Raw genomic sequence first — 21,269 nt, forward strand, 5'->3', positions numbered from 1 at the left:
TCCTCTGTGCAGCTCCAGGAGGGAACACATCTTGGGGTGCCAGGCAGATGACTCCAGTTTGGATAATGTCCATTCTTCCTGAGTAAGACAACACCTGGCCCCAGGTGGAGCCTTTTGGAAACTCACCTCTGGTTTATACTAACAAACACTGATAGCTGCTACTGAGAGGCATTTCAGACAATTCAGTATTTGCCTCCTCCTCCTCCAGTTTAGGATGCTCCTTTCTTTCCCTTGGCATTTCCCCTCCCCATTACCTTTTCCTCCAGATACAAACCTTAAGTGGCAGCAGTTGCTAAGGCTACAAGAGGCTGCAGTAAATCTGAGTGTGTGTATGGGGAGGGCTGGATAAAGGAAAAGAATGAGAGCAGGAAATTGCTTCTTTCGAGCCACTGGAGAGAGGAGAGAGGGGAGTGGATGCAGGGCTAGACAAAGTGCAAATCTACACCTACTTTCACAAAAGAACAACAGTCTGTAACTTTTAACCCCAGTGTGTATACATGGCCAGGTGTTTGCATATCTGTGCCCATTTGCTCAGGAAATCAGCACTATCAGCAGAAAATAATAATGGGCTGTTTTCCTAATAGAAGCAGTCCATAGTGAATGCACAACTGGGATTTGTCATGGATTAAATGATTATTAAAAATCTTAATAACTGAAACGCTAATTTTAGAATAATTATTGCATTTCTGCAGCACCGGTTGAGAAAAACAAATCACAACCTTGCCTCACTTCTAAAAGATTTTGGGGAGCCATATCTTTTCTGTGAAATACCAAAGAGTCTGCTGTCTCTGAAACATGCCCGAGAGCAGTGAAGCACACCAATTTCTCTAGCCCCATATGTTTTTGTGGCTCTCTTTCCCTGGGGTACAATAACTGTGTGAGATTGTGGTGATCAGACACACAGTTGTCACATATGGACCCAAATGCAGAAGTAAAACACTGCAAGATTAGCATCTCCCCAGAGAAGCAGCAGAGGCAGGGTCTGGAATGCAAAGACAATGTGAGGGAGAACATCCCCCTGCCCAGAATCTTTTTGCAGAGATACTGGCTGTGAGTTACTAAAGCAAATTAACAGATTGCAAAGCCCAGAGCAGCAGCACCTTATTATTAAGATGAAAGAATAAAAATATGCCAAAGGATGGTCCTGATTAGCTGGGTTAAATGCTTGTTGCATCTCTGCTGAGCAAAATACCAGATTCACTTCTCTATAAGAAAAGATGCCTTGTGAGATTTTGACACTCCAAACAGGTTTCCTTGGTTATTAGTTACAAAAGCTCAAGCAGCTTCTCCTTCATACTCCTCTAAAAGCAAGAGGGAGAACTAGTTCACATAATGGCCTGAAAGTATGGATGCATTTCATTTTTGTGTAGAAGGTGGTGCCTCAGTGTTAATGCAGACACAGCTCAGCCACAGACAATGGGAGTGCTGGGAATTGCTCCAAGGGCACTGCCTGGCCTTTACTCCTCCATACTGGGGCTAGCACAAGCATCATCCCCTGATCTGTGATGACAGGCAGGACCTGTGAGCTCTGGAGCAGCCAGGGCAGGGAGAGGAGGAGCCAGGATTATGAGGAACAAGGAATTGCCTCTGCAGTGGCTGGCTGGAGCCACCAGGGCAGTGGCTGAAGACAGGAAAAGCCAAAGGGGAATGTTTCACATTCTGGGGACACCCAAGAGCCATGCCCTGCCTCACGCTGAAGCCACCAGCACATTCATTGCTCCTTGTTCACTTGTCCTTCTCCCAGGTGTTGATGTTGGCTGGAGCAGTGTGCATCCCCTCTCCAAAGCCTGCCAGATTTATAATAATTTATTTTTGTACTAGCATCCAGGAGCTCTAGGCTCTCTTCCTGGGTCATTACCTGCTAAAGCATGGCCAGTTTGGGGTCCTGCAGGCCTATGCACTACTGTCAGAGCAGGGCAAATCTTGTCCTTCAGGCACCCTTCATCCAGAAACAGCCTCCCACAGACAGAACCTCTGCAGAATCTGTATTTGTTAACAGAGAGGCCAATAGTCCTGCAGCCATCCTACTTTTACACAGAGCTTCTAGCTGGTGGGAAGAACAGGAAAGATGGGATAGGAGTCAGACTAGGATCTGCAAGAGACCTCTAAACCAGGCTGCACAGGACATGGCTTAATCTTTACCAAATGCAACCTGGATACAGGCATTCATTCCCCATGCTCCTCCATCATGGGGGTGTCTGCAGCTAACTCCTAAACAAGGATGTAAAGACAGGAAACAACTCCCTTTCACTACCTCTGTACATTCATTCTCACTTTCAATAGAAGAAAAGCTGCTTCAGATTCCCATTGAACTGTTTTGCATGTTTTTCAGGAGACACAATTAAGATTGGTTTCTGCTGGCACCAAAACCAGAGTATGTATGCAGTCAAGTGTACTAGTAACACATGGCTCTGCACTTTAAACTAGCTTCACTATTCCTTGGCAAGCATTTGTCACTGTCAGAATTGGCAATGACTCCTCAGAAAAGAGCACAGACTTCAGAACAACAGAAGTGCTGCAAATCATGACCATGTCACCAGCAGAGCAGTGGATGGGAGCCTGGACAACAGCTGTCTGCAGTCTGCACTGCTCTGGCTGGGGTCATCAGTCACTGATTTTTATGAGCAATAAAACTGACTCAAGCTTTAAGAAGAAAAAGAGGAGAGAAAACCACAGGAAAAAAGCTGATCTTATGAATATGAATAAGTGACCAGCATGGAGCAGTGATTTAACATTCATTGTATCAGAGAAACATCTGCATTTATTATTTTTGGCCAGAAAACAGCTTATATTGCCCTAATTTTCTACAGTTATTTTCCTTCACAGGTCTTAATACTTAATGACCAGAATTCAAAAGCCAAGTTATAAAAGAACCTGTGCCATGCTGGAGCAGTAAGGCACTGAATGCTGACCAAACTGGAGCTGCTGGAGGATGCATAAAAACCAGGAGAACAAAGGAAAGCTGATAAAGGAGGAAAATTTCCCTACAGTAATGCTGATTTTCCAGCATATCCTTCCTGAAGACCATTTGCCTTCTCCCCACAAAGTATTTTCTGCCTGAAATATTCTTGAGCAGTGTTAAGCATCACCCAGATATGGTACCTGGAGAGGTCTGGATGGTAATGGGTAGTTTCAGAAGTGCATGGCATACCAAGCCCTTGGCATGTTATCCTAGATAGAACAGTGCAAAGCAGACTGTCTCTTTCAGGGGACTTCCTCTGGGCAAGGAGAAGTGCTTTTGCACATTAGGGAGTTGACCCACACAGATCCACAAAAGTCTCCAAATTCTAAGCACCGGTCCAACCACAATATTTTGTAGTATTGTAGGGAAATAAACACAGGAAAAAGGCTAGGAAATGGCAGATGGAAAGAAAAAAAAAAGAAGGTGGACAAAACTTTGAGACAGCGTTTGTGCTGAAGAATGCACCACTAGTAAAATTGTCCAGTTGAAAAATTGATCTGCAAACAAGACTAGGGATTTCTGACACAAAATGACAGCTAATTTAATATTTATGGCCTAAATTTGCCAGCTGACTACACAGCACTCCACAAAATTAAAAATCCTCTTCTCCCAATCCTCTGAGATCCTACCCTGCACCAGGGCCCAGACACTCATTTATATAACACACAGTACTGAACTCAGGTATTATGTGAGACATCATTATTTTCAGAAGGTCATTCAAATAATTAAACAGTTAAGAAATGACAACACCCCCAGATGGGCTGCCTGCATGTCCTCCCCCTTCATCAGCTGCACAAGCAGAGAGCACCCAGGTGGCCAGTGCAGAAATGCACTCAGAAAGCTCTTTAATTGCAAATCGTGTGGTTAAGTCTTAGTTTAACTCAGCACAAACGTTTTCCACGCTTCCTTGTCCCATCACCCTGGTGTCCCTGGAGAACAGCAAAGCCAATGGTGAAACCTAATTTGTGATGACACTTGGCCCTGTGACACTTGGTAGCTAATTACTCTCCTGGTGACCTCTGACAGGGCCAGAGGCACCAAACCTTCCGCTCCTGCTTTAATCAATACCCACAACATCTGCCTTGGATGCACTCAGGAATTTTACAGATGACTGAATGAGTTTACTCATCAGTATTTTCTACAGCAAGAGAACAAGCTCCTTGGTTATCTGCATTACCACTGAGAACTTTCATGTCTTCAGGCAAAAATCGGGGTAGACATACCTCTGGGTGGTATCTTAAAATGGTTTAACATTAGGCACAGCTTTAAAAACCAAAGGAAAGCCTGACCATATTAATTTTCTTCTCCCTGAGCCAAGTATTTATGTAATGCAACATTCATAACAAAGGCTAGAAAATTACAGAGGGAAACAAAGACATGCCTTTTCCAATCAAACAATACCTCAGGCACTTCCTATAAAATGTGTGCTTCCAATGCCCAAAACATCATGTAATATTAAAAAGGAGCCTTAAAACTTTCTCACAAAAGAAAGCTGTATTTAAGCAAGTGAAGAGCTATTCCATAATCACAAGAGCCACAGCAATCAATGAAGATTGCCTCTTACTAGAAAGGTGCTTTTAGTAGCACCTCCAAGATCTCAAAATTTGGTATAATTGATATCATCTATTCAGGACATTAATTCCTTTTGGGATGATGAATCTTAGGAAAAGAATGAATAAAACCAGGGTCACACAGTGGGACATTAAAATGCAAGTAATTTTAAATGCAAAGTGTAATTCCTCTGGATTGGACACAATGTTATAAGAGAAACAAAACAGAGATGATCCAACCTAGGAGATTACAACAGAAACAGAGAGACAGCAGTCTCTCTTTGGAATATTCACATAAATGTCCCTAATTACTCCCACCTAATTACTCTCAAAACAGAAGAGCTCTGCTATTGCCTTTACAAAAAAATATTCTTTTCCTCCTCCAAATGGGACATCAGGACATTCAACTAACAGATATGTCAGGTATCCCAAGGCTCAGCCTGGAATCTAACACAAAAGTCTTGTAAAAATTTAAGCACAGCTTGTTCCTCAGTTTTGATGTCCCTGCCCATCTTCAGGCAGCAATGCCAGTTTGTTAAATGTAATGAAATACTCAGTGGGACGCTTCATCTTTCTCAACACATGTGTCCATGTGCACCTGGACTAAAACTGCACGGGACAACTAGGAAAAATTCCCAACACTGCTGGACATAATTCATGTTTAGCGTATCTGGGGCCAAGAAAAATATTAAAAGAGTGATTGTTTCCTTCCTCTTTCAATCACTGAGTATTTGGAGGGTGGGCTTTTTTCACTGGCCACTTCAAGAAGAAATAGCTACTTTAAAAATTTCATGGTCTCTCTGTTAACTCTGTTTAAAACACAATTAGGAATGGCATTACACCTTTGGAAGCACAGCACAAAGGAAAAGAAAAGCAGCTGGCACCAAGAGTGGAGGAGCAAATCATTTAGTACCTGGTAGATAATAGGAACATTGAAAATACACTGCCTAGTGCTGGTGCTCTATCAGGGCTATGTCCATCACCTCATCACACTAATACAGACAGACTGGGTGGCAGCCAGATGCTCCTTCCTCCCCACCCATCTTGCTGAAAGCAAAGATTTGTAAGCCTCCCAATAATAAACCTGGACAGAAATCTTGAAGATCATTAATCTCACTATCAATCAACCCATTTGGAGATTTGCTTCTTGCAGTCGCTGATGCTAATCAGGGCCTGAGTGGAGAGCTCTGGGGAAGGCTGGAGTGTGCATCTGAGGAATTGCTTTAATGAGTTTCTTGCATTCAAAGGTTAACAAATGTGACAAGGAAACACAAATATGGGGCAATACACTGCCAACCACTGAGAGTTAGCATGCTGTGTATTGAGCTGCAGTATGAGGAATTCATCCCTACCTCACTCTGGGGAGACACCCCAGTAAGACCCAAGGTGCCAGGGAGCCATGCAGGTGCTGAGAGCTTCCACTGCTCCAGCACTCCTTGTGTGCTGGGATGCTCTGCACTCACAGAGCTGTGCTGCACAGGAGCATCTGCTGAAGGGGTTTCTGGTTAAATCAGGCAGCCAGCGTGGTGTGAACATCCCCACTGGGCTCCCCTCACCATCCACCACAGACCCACATCAATTAACATATCACAATGAAAAGTCCCCACATCAGCAGGACCCTCCCAGTAGCATCTGTCTTAAACCACTATTTTCTGTATTTTCTGTGAGAATGTTTCTACAAAATAAACAGCGTCAACAACAACAACATGAACAAATGCCAAGATAATGCCAAAAAGGATTCAAAGTGTGAGGCGTGTCAGAAAAGTTACCACAATGTCTATTAACAGGCTTCTAATTACATAGAAGAGCCAAGAATTAAAAAAATCATAAAATAACAGACATAGAAGAGATTTTCCATTAAAAAAAATAAGTTGAAATTATTCTGAAAATTAGAAACATAAAACTAGAAACATGTTTCATCCTCATGACAAACCCTTTTGCACTAAGCACACACTTATGCAAATAAAACATTGCTCTCCTGTTGTCTTGATCACTGTGTAGATAGAGCTGCTAACCACAGGAGCAGAACATTTTGATGCAGGACATAAGTTCATTGCAGATAAGCAAAACAGGAGAAATTCACTCAACCTGTGTTAATTATTAGAGCCCTTAACACCAGATACAGTTTAATATATTCTCTATTTATGGACTGCTCTCCTTATTTGCACTACTTCTAAACCTTAAACCTATCTTTTATTAAGTGCTTGCTAACCTTTCAATGTTGATAAATGTGGGACTGGGGAAAAGGAGAAAAAAGCCCCACAAGAACTGCAGTTCACATCTTAGGAAAAACGTGTTTCTTAAGGTATGAAGAAATGTGCCTGGATGCACGAGACACTTGCTCAGAAGCAGATATGTAATTAAAAACAAGCTCTTGGCTCTGCATTTCCCTTTCTTGAAGCTCACGAAGGGCTGGGGCTGCTCTGGCAGACACAGTGTCCTGGAGGAACATAGTAGATGTCTGCTCCCAGGTGAGCTGTTCAGCTCTGGCACCTCTAGCAATCCACATCATTTTCCTCCTGCTGTATTCATGCATTTCATTTCCATGTTCTGATGTGATCTTTGGTGTGCTTTGGCTGCCATCAGACTGTGAGATTGGGAGGAGAAAAGACAGGAGCCATCACCATGGCCAGCCAGACACATCCAGTTGTGCAGTAAAGGGAGATTCCAGTGGGGACTGAGCTCCTGCTCTTTAGACCCACCCCAAATATTTTCATCTCTGTTCATATCTGCAAAATGTAGTAACAAGTTCCTGCTTTATTCTAGTGCTTTAATTCAAGGACTTTTGTGAGCTAAAAACGTTGAAAATGCAGACTAAACAGCAGAGTATTTTGCCACTATTTCTGGTAGTTTTGTCCCAGACATTTGGTTTCAGATCTGTGATTTTCCGTCGAGAACACACAAGTGTGAAATACTTGTTGATCCGTTTATTCATTTGCCTCCTGGCTGATCACAGCCATTTTGACAGAATGGATAAATTGACTTGCTCCTTGTTGTTTTTTTGGTTTTTTTTTCCCACATGCTTCTCTATCAGCCTGGAAGCACTGCCCTGGCTATCACTCCTACACCCTCACTTTACATTCAGCACCCTCCTTTTAGAGGCTTGCTAAGCCAATTTCACACAATACCCAGGTTGTCTGAAATGCCACAAACAAACTCTTGCTATAGCAGCTTCTGCAACTCCATCTGCCAGATGAAAACAATACATAATATTTAGAGAAATTATTTTTGAACAATTCAAACTCAATGAATACTTTACATCACTCTTTATAACACAAGATATATCTGATAATTGCACTTGGTTTCTTGAGGCAGGACTTAGCCATTTAGCTACAGCACATCACAGCAAACCTTCTATTTTTTCCAAATCACGAATAAACACAGCAATTTGGAAAGGGGACAACTCTTAATCATCCTCATTGAGGAAATGGCAAAGGTAACAGCTTCAAGTGATCAGGCAAAAGCTTGTTACATCAGCAGAAGATTTTCAGTGCAAAGTAATTTCAGCAGGCTAACAAATGAGTCATTTTTCTCCTGCAGATATGTAGCAGGACAGTGCATTAATTGATGTGTCCTTTATTGCAAAACACTGTCTCCCTCTGGAGAGGGAGGTGTGGAGCCAAGGGATGCAGCATTGTCAGGAAAAAGCTGAACACTGCAAACTTGGCACCACATAGTAGCTAAATGTTGATTCATGGACATTATGAGACATGCAAGGGGACAGGTTCCAGGATCCAAATTATGCTCCACTCTTGTATTGCCCCGTGTGATCGAGTTTGCATAGAATTTGCTGCTCTCTCTTCTAATTGGATTCCTGCAAAAGGCATTTTGCTGTGCCATGAGCTTGTCACTTTATATCCTGCTTTAACTCCAAACCACTCAATTAATATTAAATTCCACTTATTATAAAAACATTTGTTTCTACTCACACAATGCAATCAGCAGCCATCTCATTAATATTAATTTCACAAAATGACCCACTGATGTTAAGATCTCAGATACAGCTAGTAACTTTAAAGGGGGAAATATGTGAAGCCAAGAAGGTCAAGACAGAACATGAGTTGCAACAGAAAGCATTCAACCCATATGTATTTAACTCATTCTTTGCAGGAAGCTCAGTAAATTAAACAAGATTGCTGGAGAGCTATGACAATGTCAATGTTAATCCAGATAACAGAACAAAATAGAGTGAGGTTGCCAATACATCTCTCTCTGGGATGGGAAGTCGCTGTATTTGGCATACCAAGGGAAAAACTCTGGCAAGAGGATGGAAGGAGAATGCTTATCCCCTGCCTCATTTCCCCAAAGAGGTGAGCTGCCTACTTTCCACGTTTATAAAACACAAACAAAACCCGAACCAGGACATTGAGAACTGTGGATAACCTTAAACTGTGAGCTAAGGTTAAAGCCCCTTTTCTTCAGAATCCTCTTCTATGCTCATCACACAGGAAATTAGCACAGCCTGTCCCAGCTTTACAGTGCAGAAGCCCTACTGGACTCAACACTCACTGCCCAGGGAGTGGAAGAGAAGAGGGCTGCAGATGTGTTTAAGTGTTTCAGAAATGCTGGTGTAAAGCTCAGGGATTCCCTTGCACAGCACACAGAAACATTGGTAAGGAAAGAGAGGATCCAAGTGCAAGCTCAGACCCTACAGACAGCACTGCAACTCACTAACACACAGATTTTTCATTGCCCCATGGGCCCAGCAGCAGCTTGCTGAAATGGGATCATTTCTCCTGTGCTCAGCCATGCCCTGCTGTTTCCTCATGCAGAAAGATCCTGAGAGTGAAATTACACAGCCAGACACAGGGAGATGAAGCAGCAGCTGAGAATGTGCATCAAATGCAGTGATCTCTTCTGCTCTCTTATTCTCTGCACTTTGAATAAAACCAAGCTGCAGGGACAACAGGTCTCTTTCTAGTAGTCTCCACCTGAACCTTTAAGCTATACAACAGGGAACTGGTTCTCTGTAGCTCTGTGCCTAACAAAACCACACGTTGAACTCTCACCTTCTGCTATCACAAAGACCTCAACTAATTCCCTGTAGCACATCAGTACTGCCTTTAAAAAGGTCCAGGCTCTGCAAAAAATCACATGGAAACTATACTTATGGGCTTTTAAAGATGTCAAGGATTTCCTCACAGAGATGTCAATATAAATATTTCTTCTTCCCACCAACTTTTTTTATTAATCAGATCACACATGGCAACTCCCTGTGTGGCAGCACTAAGGGCTCACCCCATCAGCATAAAACCTTCCAAAATTATCACCTTGGGTTTGTTACTGGGATAACAATGCTTTTACACCTAGAATTAAAGAGATGAATTGACAGGGCCTTGGAAATCAATATGTAACAGCAGACACCTAACTCCAATACTATTTCACTGGCCCTTTTCTTCCCACAGATTCTTCCCACGTTCACAACAGGGTATGGCTCAACAAACCAGAGAAATGACTCCTGTTGTACTGCAGTCACCTTTGTGCTTTGCTTTTAGGGCTGTCTTCTTCCAGATTTTAAAGTAAAAACGTATTTTGGAAGCACAGCAAAGCCCCAGCCACAGGCTCTGGCTCTGAAAGCCAAATACACTTCAGACAGTAGAGAGCCCATATAGGTCAGGTCCCTCCATCCTGGTCTCTACCATCCCATTATATGGAACAGAAAATTCCTCACCACCCATTTTCTTGAAGCTGTTTGTGTGAGCACCTGAGTCAAATTCTTCCCTCTAAGATCTGAACTGGCATTTTTACCATCGAGACTGTGGAGCAGTTGTGAAGTGCCCAACCATTTCTGAAGAGCCACTGGGGACCTGATGCCAGCTCCTTATCCACACATGACAATCATTGCCATGAACAGAAGAAAAAGGCTCCTGCCCTCCTGACTGCTGCCAAGTGCTCCACAGGAGTTGGCTTTGCAGTGATAAATGTCACGTTTACAATGGGTTTTGCAACATGAAAGTCCATAATTTGCTTTCCAGGGACCTGTGCTTGATTATCAGGAGAGTCAGAAGCATCCACTGAAGTCTAATGAATAGAATTAACACATCATTTAAACAGGGAGTAATATGTATGCAAATGAGAAAAAGTTAAAAATAAGAGTTCAAGCCATAATTTCAGAAAACGTAGACTGCATCCTTATGAAATATGGATGTTTCAATTCACCTCATATCTTTACATCTATGTTAACTGCTTTGCATGTGAACAATAGGGTGCATCAAACCCATTTTGATTTTTATATTTGAATCTGGACTTATAAAATGGATTATATTGAAACATGAACAATATATATGCTAATTAAAGACTGCATTTAATGACATAAATAAAGACAAAGACCAACAGAGGCTAATTTCCATTTGCAAATTTCCTAATTACTATATTTTCCTTTAGAAAGCAGAAACTTTATTTCCATAGTCTCAGGAAAAAGAAGACAATCTTTTCTTTGCTCAAACTATTTTAAAAATTCTTTCATCTCTTTTATTCTTTAGGATTGATCTCCACAGAGATACAATTGCTTTGCCTAGATAGATTCAGTATTAAATAGAACCCAAGTCAAACTATGGGGATTTGTGCATGCAAATGGTGTGCTTTAATTATTTTTTTTCTAATAAAGAATTACTGCTAATAAATATAAAGTTTATAAACCACTCCATACCATAAACATCTGCAGAGTTACTGTGTTACTATCTGCAGATGTAAACCTAGTAAATGTCCTTGGTGCTTGAAAAGCTGTTCATCATCCTCTCCCTTCCCCTCCAGTTCCCCAAAAATAGAACAAGGACACAGGACAATTGTACAGTTGTAGGGAGACAAGGTATTAGCAGAAAACACGACTTCTGTCACACAAGACCTAGAGAAAAGCCTGCTGAAAAATAAACAGGTTGCAGGAAAAGCACTTTTAAGTTAAAAGGCTTGTTTCTTAAAGTGAGGAAATATTATATTCATTCATTCATATTATTATGAAGGCTGTAATGATATCTAGGTCAGCAGAATATTTTTTGCTGTTGTCTAAATGTTGGTTCTGTGGATAAATCCAGATTCAGCCTTAACTGACTAAAACCAGCATTTGCAGTTTGCTCTTCTGAGCCTGCAAAGCAAACCCATTTACTCCCTGATTGAAACAGCACACTTGAATGCTTCAAAAACAAGGAGCTGTATAAATGGGCAGAAACTTACCATTTTGGTACATTTATGTCCCAAGCTTTTATTAAAAAGAAAAACAAAAGCCAACAAAATAAATTGAAATAATAAGGCAGGTGTGAGCACTGGCTCTTCCCAGTTTTCACTTCATGTCTGCAATACTAGTCACTGTTACAGATGAACACTGAAAGTTAGGAAACTTTTAAGTCTCTGGAGAGTAAATGATCATCATTTTTAATGATGATGTGGTTCCTACAAAATGTGAGGAATTTTACCAGCACTCACTGGAAACCTGATGGTGGTTAAAAAATGGCTGTGGAGAGTGAATCACTGCACAGAAATCCATCCATTTAAGTGATAATTTGATCAGAAACATAAAATACATAAAATCTCCGAAATTTCAGGCAACAGAACATTTGTCATTAGTAAGGACTGTCTTTATTTTACTTTTTTTTTTTTTAACATTAACAATATTTTTACAATTCAAATTTGGCTAATTTCTGCCACTTTATAAATTTGTAGGACAATTCAAAAAGGTTTTGCTCTTTCTTGGAAAAGACAGGGTTTCCAAAATATGAAACAAGCCACCAATCAAGACCCAGGCATGCCGCCTACGCCTGTTTCAGCTTAAAACTTGGAACTCAAATGGATTTTAACCTGTAAGTCAACAGAGTAAAACACATGCTGTTTATGGCAATAGAGGAACTGTTTTCTTTTAAACCAACCAACTCAGCATTCCACATTAAACTGAATGAATTCCTGTACTTGCAACATTTGTAACAGCAGCACAACGTGTTGTGCATTCCAAAGTCTTGTTTTTCCCCAAATTGCACAGGTTTTAAGAACAGTAAAATGAAGTTCACCCCTGCTTGTTATTGTTTTACTAGTTTGCTGATTCCCAGTATTTATCCAAGCAGCTAAGGTTGCCAAATTGATTTAATATTCTTACCCTATAATTTTACACTCAGACTATATCCTGCTGTGAAATAGCTGGTGCTAATGTTAATCCAAATGCTGCCATGGGACTGAGGACAGGAGAGGGCCTTTCAATAGCTATATTTTATGGTTACAAGGAGAGAGAAAAAATATAATTTATCTGGTTGCTGTGGTTAATTCACAGTTTCACAGCAGAGGTATACTGTTCCCTCAGGGTACATCCAGCTGTATTATAGGATATTTCATTCACAGTTTGTCTGAGACATTGCTCTAGCTCTGAACCTACCAGTTTATGAGAGTGAATCTACTCCAGAGATACCTGCATACACTTTAACACATATTCTTACAAACTAAGAATACTATAGAAAAGAAATTAACTAGCAACAGACTAACTGACAATGAGGATGCAAATTGCTTCTTTGAGCTGGGAAGAGGAATAGAAAAAGAGTGCATCAATTTCTTAATAGAGCCTTCTTTTATAAAGTGATATAATTTCACAAAAATTGTGAATTTTTTTCTCTTTTAAAATATCTCACAGCTTTAAAAGTCAGAGTTCAAAAATTTTAAAGCTGTATAAGAGTTTCCTCTACAGTAACTTAGAACAGACCCAGCAGATGAGTAGGAGATGCCAGGGGTACCTGGCATCCACTACCACTGTAGTTATGAGAAAACCCACACTCCTCATGGCATATTATTTCTGAGCACTTAAAAACCTGTTCTTAATGGAGATTAATAAGAATATTTTGATATTTAAAAGAATTTTTGATATTTAAAAAATACTTGTTAAAACTATTAAACCAGTAACTGCGCAGATAAAATCTTGCTCTTTTTTTCCCAGACCTCACTATTACAACAGCACAGGGGAAAGCATTTCCAGAGAAAAAAATATGTCTGCAATTAATCCATTTAATTAGTTCCACAGAGACAAAGCAGAAAGATCGATTGCAGCTGTGCAGATCCCTCCTTGCCTGACCTCAGCCGCCCTTGCCCGTTCTCCTTTGCTCTCTGTGCAGAAGAAGGTATTTTTGGAAATGTTGGGGAAATTCTGCTACACCTCTAAACAAAGCACTGAGGAAAGGTGTCAACAGCAGTTTGCGAATTTGCTGCCGAGCTTTTTGCATAAGCTTCACCCCCTTAGGATGGCCTGTGGGCAAACTACAGCATTAATGTCTCAGCTCTTATGGGACACATCATACAGCAAATTAAAAATAGAAATCATACTTTTTGTGTTTGAGAGTTTTCAAGGTCACCAACATGATATTTTGAATTCTAGTCTTCCACACCCAAAGCACATATTGCCCTGTTTTGTGACTCATGATTGCATGCTTGACATTATCTTTCCAAATAAAGGTGATGCACATCTAGGCTCCCACTGAGTTCAGTGGCCACATCCATGAAAGTGCCTGCAGGAAGATGTTCACACAACTGACCCATAAGCATCAGTTTAAGAGTGACAGGCAGACTCCTAGCCTGTGATTTACAGGGCAATTTATCACATGTACCATCCCTCCTCTTTTCTCACTCTTCCATGTGTGCTTTAAAGCTGGCATTGCAGAACTGTGGAGAACAGGCCTAGAAGCTCCTGTGAGGGATCAGACTTCTGTGGTGCATCCTCACTGGAGTTGCTTAACCTTGTCTGAAACCTAGAAATGATCAAAATGCTACAGACCACCACTTCATTGTCTTTCCTATCATTTCCTGTTTCTAATGTCCAACAGAAATTTCTCTCTTGCTGTAATTTAAGCCAAAGGTCCCTCACATCTGCAGCACAATGGGGGCAGAAAATGATGGATTCCTTGCAGATCCCTTCCATGTACTCAAGCATTTGCCTCCTCTGCTACCAGCCCTGCCTGTTCCACAATCTTCCTTGCAGAAAAGGTGAATCACATAAAAAAACCCAGAGTCCTCTCTTATTTACACCTGGAGATACATCAGCCTGCTATAAAACTGTATTTGCTTTTTATTTACAGGACAGCTGAGAGGAGAACACTGATTCATGAAATTCAGATGAAGGCTGGCCATATGGGACACAGGAAGAAGCTGGCTTCAAGTATCTGGCAAGAAGAAATTTGATACTGCAATTACATACTCCTGAGAACCTATTTAAGATGATACAGGTTCCTCAGTCATGTGGACTCAAATTTACAAAGTCTGTTGTAGCTGGCAGAAGTTATTCAGGAATCACTCTGTTAACACCAGTGGGATGGCTCAGGTCTGAAGCAAAATCTAGACAGTCCTATTTCCTTGAAATGGGACATTCCTGGGTTGGAATGTGCTTATTGATTTTGGCCCTGATGCTCTGTAATTAGAATTAAAACTACTATTTTCTGAGCTTTGTCAATATCCTGATAGTTCTAGAAATCACTGCTGATCTGCATTTAAGCTTACCAAAAACCTGTTTCCTTTCTGAAGACAAAATATGTTGGTTTCTAGAGTGGCAGACCACTATTGGCCTCACCAGAAAGGAAATGGGATCTTGTAGAATTCTGTTTTGTGACAAAAAAAATTAAACCTAGTGTTAATTAAAAAAGAGTAAAAGTAACAGGCAGATAATGAGAGAACATGCCCCTTTCCACAATCAAGCTCTTAAAAGATCATCCAGCATGCTTAAAAACCAACTTTCCATCTGCAAATCTGTCTCTCTCTCTTTTTTGTCTAATGAGCCTGAGTTAGTCTGTTCAGAAGCCCAAATGGACATCTGAGGCCAATTCTGCATCAGGGGATCTGTTACCATAACAACTGACAACTCCCCTGATTCCTGAAAGGCCCTAAAGTGGCCTTTTGGGAAATGCTCATGGAACAAGAAACTGGGGAGGGATGGCTGCAGGTGCAAGTCCCAGGCTCCTCTGTCTCAGCCCTTTCCACGTGGAGCCAGCCCCATGTCCCACCAGCCTTGGGGCCAGCTGGGCTTGGCTCCCCTGCAGGAGGGGACAATAAAACCCCTGAGCCAACACCCTGAAGGGCAGCAGTGACACACTCTGGTTTGGTCTTGGGCTCCACTTGGGGCTTTTGCCCCAGGCTCTATCCTGCTGGATGAAACAGCACAGATGCTGCCAGAGAAGTTTTCATATTGATTTTCCTCATAAAGGAAGAATGATGAGGGCTGGAAGTATGGTCCCAACAGCCAGAACAAGCAACCAGTGGCTGTCCTGAGCATCCAGTTTGAAAGTGAGTGCCTGATGTCAGCAGAGAAGATGAGGTCAGGTCCCAGAGTGGGATTAGAGGGAGCTAATCACAGGCCTGCTCCCTTTTAATGAAAATGAGCAGCATTTTGAGATGCTAAACACAGAAGGGCCTAAGATTCAGTACCTTTACCTCTGACACTGACAAAATCTTACAGAACCTGGATCTTCTGCAATAAGAGCTGAAATGCTTTTCCTGGATTGAGAGCAGATCAGAGGACTCCAGATCAGCTAGGTTGCATCCCATTTACCAGGCACTGATCTGCCCTATCCCCATCCTTATCCCTCAACATATGAGACTAAATGTGGCCATTCCCAGAGGAAAACTATGGCACGTCTTGTTCAGTATGAGCGAGGCACAGCTGGGCGCTAAAAAGAGATGGAAGCTGCAAGAAGTTTCAGGTATGGCACTCACCTCCACAGCTACCCTTGTCTCCCTGGGGAGTTGCCTGTCTCCAGGGAGAAGGGAAGTCTCTTGTCCTTGTCAATTCTCCTCAGTGCCTGTGGTGCCACAAGCTCTGGGGCACTGCCATTGCCAAGATGAGCACAGTGCCTGGATGTGGTCCTCAGGCATCGCTGGGGACAATGCTGGGGTGAGCATCCCCGTCCATCCTTCTCATTCCTGCCCTGTGCTGCTCCCTCAGTTATGCTGGTACAGCTCTGTCCTGTTACTACATGAACCAGACTGGGAGCTAATCTGGTTTAAATCAGGACATGAAAACTCCTCTCATTTTTTTAAAAGTTTTTTTTTTAAAAACATGGATTATTTTGCAATCCAGCTCCTCACATGGTTGTACAAACATTTGCAATGGGATCACAGAGGGCAGAACAAGGGCAGGAACAGAGGACCCTGCCTGAACTGCTGCTGCTGACATAAATACTCATGCAACTGCATCTGAGGCATTCTTAAAATTAACACCCAGGGTCTCAGAAAGTGTTACCACTCAAGATCCTCCATGGGTGAGAAAATTAGAAGAATCACAAACATTTTAGAGTAAGCTGAAAGAAGCTTTTATCATTGTAAGCAAACAATTTTACAATGGTCTGTAAATTTGCAATGTTCCTTTTCCAATCAGTACAGTAAATGAACAACACATTGTGTACTCATAAAATAGAACCTAGAGATATGTTCAAATAACAATTTCAGCATTTTTTACAACCTGGTACAGGCAGAAGTTTTTTTTTTCCCTCCCAATTAAGTTTTAACACTCTCTTAGCTAAGCAGCTGTGCAAGCTCCCCAGAATTTAACACTCAAAGGTAGTTGTCTGAGGCATGGTTATTAGACATGGTAAATATGAGGGTTCTTTATAGTGCAGCTTTTGTTGCTACATTACAAGTTGATTTACAAATACAGCTGACCAACCTTCTCCATTGCTATTTCACCAGGGTCAGAACTCAGATGCTGAAATATTGAACACCTGAGCTTGCTCCCAGTGAGATCTTTGCCACTGAGTTCAACAACAACACTCTCAAACCGTAAGTGACTTGGCCTGAGGTCCCACAGAAATCAATGACTGAGCCAGAAAAAAGAGCACATCTCCTGGTGCTCAGGGTGATTTCTCCTGCACAGAAAGGTACTGCCAGAGAAGGACAAGGCTCTGTCACAGGGCTTGTCCCAGTGATTCAGTTCAATTTGATAGGATGCTTAACAAAAACTTAAGAAAACTCTCTCTGTCTACTAAATTCTATAGGGTTTTGCCTAAGGAAAATTAAAGACATCATTTTCCCAAGCTGTCTCATATACACACACAGCTATAAAACAAGCAATGCAAGCTTGCTTGCTCTTTGAAAGGCAGCAGCTGCGTTGTTCCAAAAATCCCCCCAAAAGTAAACATATTAGCACTGTATAAACAGCTTGATTTAATAAGAAATGCAGTACAATATTCCCACTTTGTCTTTGGGATCATGATGTTGATTGTGGCAATAATTCAAGGTGAATTATGGTATCTGCTCAAAAGAAAGAAAAAGAAAACTCTCCAGCTATAGTCGTGAATGAATTTTTTCCTCTTAGCTGAAAATGAGAAATGGCTATAATTTAGTTCTCATTTAAAAGTTGCTGTTGGCTAAACTCTAAAATCTTAATTGCTTCTTAATATTCTCTGCTTATTTTTTCCCTTTGAAACCACAGTCTATAGAACTGTAGTGTTTAGATTAAAAATCAGAATGAAAAAACAAACAGTGGAAGGTTACCACACTCTCCTAAAATATATTATTTTCCCCCCAAAGGACAGAACTTGCTGTATATCAAAACATTTCAGTTGATTTCCTGACTCTCCTGCACCTGTGTGGAGATGAAAGTGACACTGACCCTGGGTTTACCCCAAGTGTCAATACTCAGGACTAGTTCAATTTGCTACAGAATATAGTGGAAGTTCTAGAAAAGACAGACATGTTTCAAGCCACATTACAGCTCAGCATACTATAGGAACTCATCTTGCTGCAAAAAAACTGAAGTCACACTCAATCCCTAAATAGTTTGGAGGTCACTACCAAACACACCCTGCAGCTCTCAGGGCTCGTAGCAAAGGCTGTGAGAGTAACAGTGGCAAAGACTGCAGACAATCCAAGTCAGATTTTAAACTGACCTTGAAGATCTGCAGATGGATCTCATGATACTGAGTCTGGGTATAAAATCACAGATGCAAAACAAATGCCCAGAAATGCAAAAATAAAGTGTTTGGGAAACAGCACCTCATGACACCCACGTTTTAATGGGCTCTAGACAAGCTAGCATTCCTCCAGTGAAGGTCCTAAAATCCCAGGGTACAGTTTTCAGAAACACTCAGTTGTCGTCCCTACAGCACACAATTTTTGAAACCAGTATGAAAGGAAAGAAAGCAGAGAAAGAAGCACCATTGTGCCACTGCAAAAGTGAATGGTGAATCCATATGGTGAGTAAAACAAGGATCTGGTCTCCTCACCTTTTCTGTCTGCTAAGACTCAAATTCTCAACTTGGTGCTAAAAGAAATCAATTTAAGCACTAAAGGTCCTGGGAGCAACAGTCCCCTTCATCATGCCCATGACAGCTCAAGGATCAGCCAGGCCAGCTTTTCCTCAAGAGGAATCAAAGATGCACAGAAGCAAACTGAAAGTGCAGAATCATTGTCCCTCCTGCCCTGGGAGCCCAACTAGCAACAGCCCACAGCGGATGTCGTGGTCACCCTGTGATTGTGCTCTCCTCATTTTTCTGGGATAAAAGGCAGCACAATTTTTGCAGCTTCATTATGCTGACCTAGTTTATCTTCCACTCTACCAACTTAAAATCACACAAGTCTCTTTGTGCAGCAGTGCCATTTAAAGTACTGAATCCAGGAAACTTTAGTAGAAAGGTAATTCAGAGCTCTGCTTGCCTGCAAGTTCCCATCCCTTTTCATTATTGAGATGGCCACCACACAAAAAAGATGGAAGTGACCCTTTCTCTTCAACATTAGTCATATTCTTTCACCATTTGTCCAGGATCCACATGAAAAAGGAACTGAGAACAGCAAATTACCTCTGCAAATAAGCGAGTCTTCAGAAATGGCACAGATAATTTCCAAATATATTCAGTTACAAGAAGTTTCTAAAACACAGCATGGAAGCTCAACAGATGGAAAAAGGAAATCTTCATCAAACAATGAGAGTCTCCTTTTCAAATAAAGGAAAATGAAGCTTCCTTACAAGAAGTCTTCTTCACAAAACTTATTTCTTTACTGTATCACGGAATGAGCCACAAAGACACCAAACAAAATTAATGCTTTGCCAAACCTTCCCTAGCAACTTCTCTAACTCCTTATTTTGGATAATAGGGCACTGATGAGACAGAAACAAGCAGAAGGCTCTGCTTCATTGTTCCACTTATGTCATCACTGGTCTCAAATCACCTAATTTCACAAATGCTCAAAAAAGAAAAAACAAAAATAAAATTTGTTTTACCCTCACAATGCATTGCCAAGAGCAGCTATGTCTCCTCTGCTTCCTCTAGTTCTCTGGGTTTTGATTTATAATGTTTTTTTCCCTAACACCAAAACAAAGTACTGCTGTGCAAGAAAAGACCCCTTGGTCTAGCATGCCTGTCCCCTTGAGGGTTATCCTTTCATCACAAGGATTCTCTGCTGTGCACTTCAATACCATGTTTCCCTTTCTGAAATATCTGTCTCAAACTCGTTTTCATGCCATTTGCTTTGATGGTATTATTCAGCAAATTATTCCATATGTTGTCCATTACATCTTAAGCTAAGTATTTTTTCCTGAAAATGCAATTTACTGCTCCTTTCAAACTTCTGAATTAGAGTCTGCAGTGCTTCAAAATCCCTTTTTCCTTACTTTAAACACTCAGAGAGGTAAACAGTTTACTTTTTTCCTGAGGAAAGGCAATCACACAGAAAATGAAATACTGTGCTGCTGCTTCAGTGACATGGTCTGCACAATGTGAAATGTAACTGGGAATGATTTGTTTTCTAGTTGCTTGCTGATTTATCCTAAAACACACATGTACACTCTCTGTATTTTTTAAAAATACTCATAACTAGACACAGATTATTAGAAGGCAGTACATATGTCCTCAAGTTTTTTCCTTAATTTCTTGCTTCATATTTATCAAAAAACTTTGACTACTACATGACATAATTTTCATGTCTATATTAATTTTTAATCTCCACCGACTTTAATATCTTTTCAGGAATGGTACTGTTACTCTTTGAGTACATTAAACATAAATTTTACAATTATCTCTCTTGCACCACTAGTGAAATTGCAAAGCAATGGAAATGTTTTGCAAACAATGATAATACCAACATTCTTCTAGATAATAGCTGTTAGCATTGTATTTCAAAACCTTTCTGCCTTAGAAGAGCATTTTGTATCAACATTAGATAAATACTACTAATCCTTCATCCCAGTGTTTTGAGATATACCATATCCTTCCAGGACTTGCTTGTGAATGTGACCAAGTTTAGTACTTCAGATAAAGACAATATATATTCAAAAACAGGATGATACAATGGGATCTTTAGAACCTTTCCTATTTCAGCTTTTATGCATATGCCACTACAATTTTTATTCACCATCTTACAGCAATGATGTAAATTACTTACAAATGTGAATAGAAATTATTTTCACAAGACTATTGCCATCTAGTTATTAATTCTTTCAAATGTTTTCAGCCTCAACAATTGGGCCAACTAATTGTCAGCAAAATGGGTGTACTGAAAAATAGCTTGGTACCTTTGTAATGGATTCTGCAAATATAATGATCAATGGGCTGGTATTTCCCATTAAAGCTACTTTATCCCAACTAATCAGTGGAAGTCATTCCTAAATACCTTGTAGGTGGCTTATCCCTGGTTAATGTTAACTTCCAGACAAATGAGGGGCCTCTGGGTTCTGATTTTGTCATGAGCAGGTGCTGCAGGTTTTAGTTTACTCTAAATCAAATGGAGAGGGATTTGTTGATGCTAATCCTGGTCTCCACCACTGAACCAATACCCACTGGTGTGAATGATGGTGTCTCTCTGAAAGAGGC

At 40.9% G+C, this 21,269-nt stretch overlaps 1 protein-coding gene across 1 annotated transcript in view; it reads right to left on the bottom strand.

The window, feature by feature from the left end:
• PTPRG (protein tyrosine phosphatase receptor type G) overlaps positions 1–21,269 on the bottom strand; it is a 390,728-nt gene that overhangs the window by 44,637 nt on the left and 324,822 nt on the right. The gene's annotated exons all lie outside the window — the stretch shown is intronic.

The sequence above is a fragment of the Melospiza georgiana genome, chromosome 11, assembly GCF_028018845.1.
Source record: "Melospiza georgiana isolate bMelGeo1 chromosome 11, bMelGeo1.pri, whole genome shotgun sequence".
Lineage (NCBI taxonomy): Eukaryota > Metazoa > Chordata > Aves > Passeriformes > Passerellidae > Melospiza > Melospiza georgiana.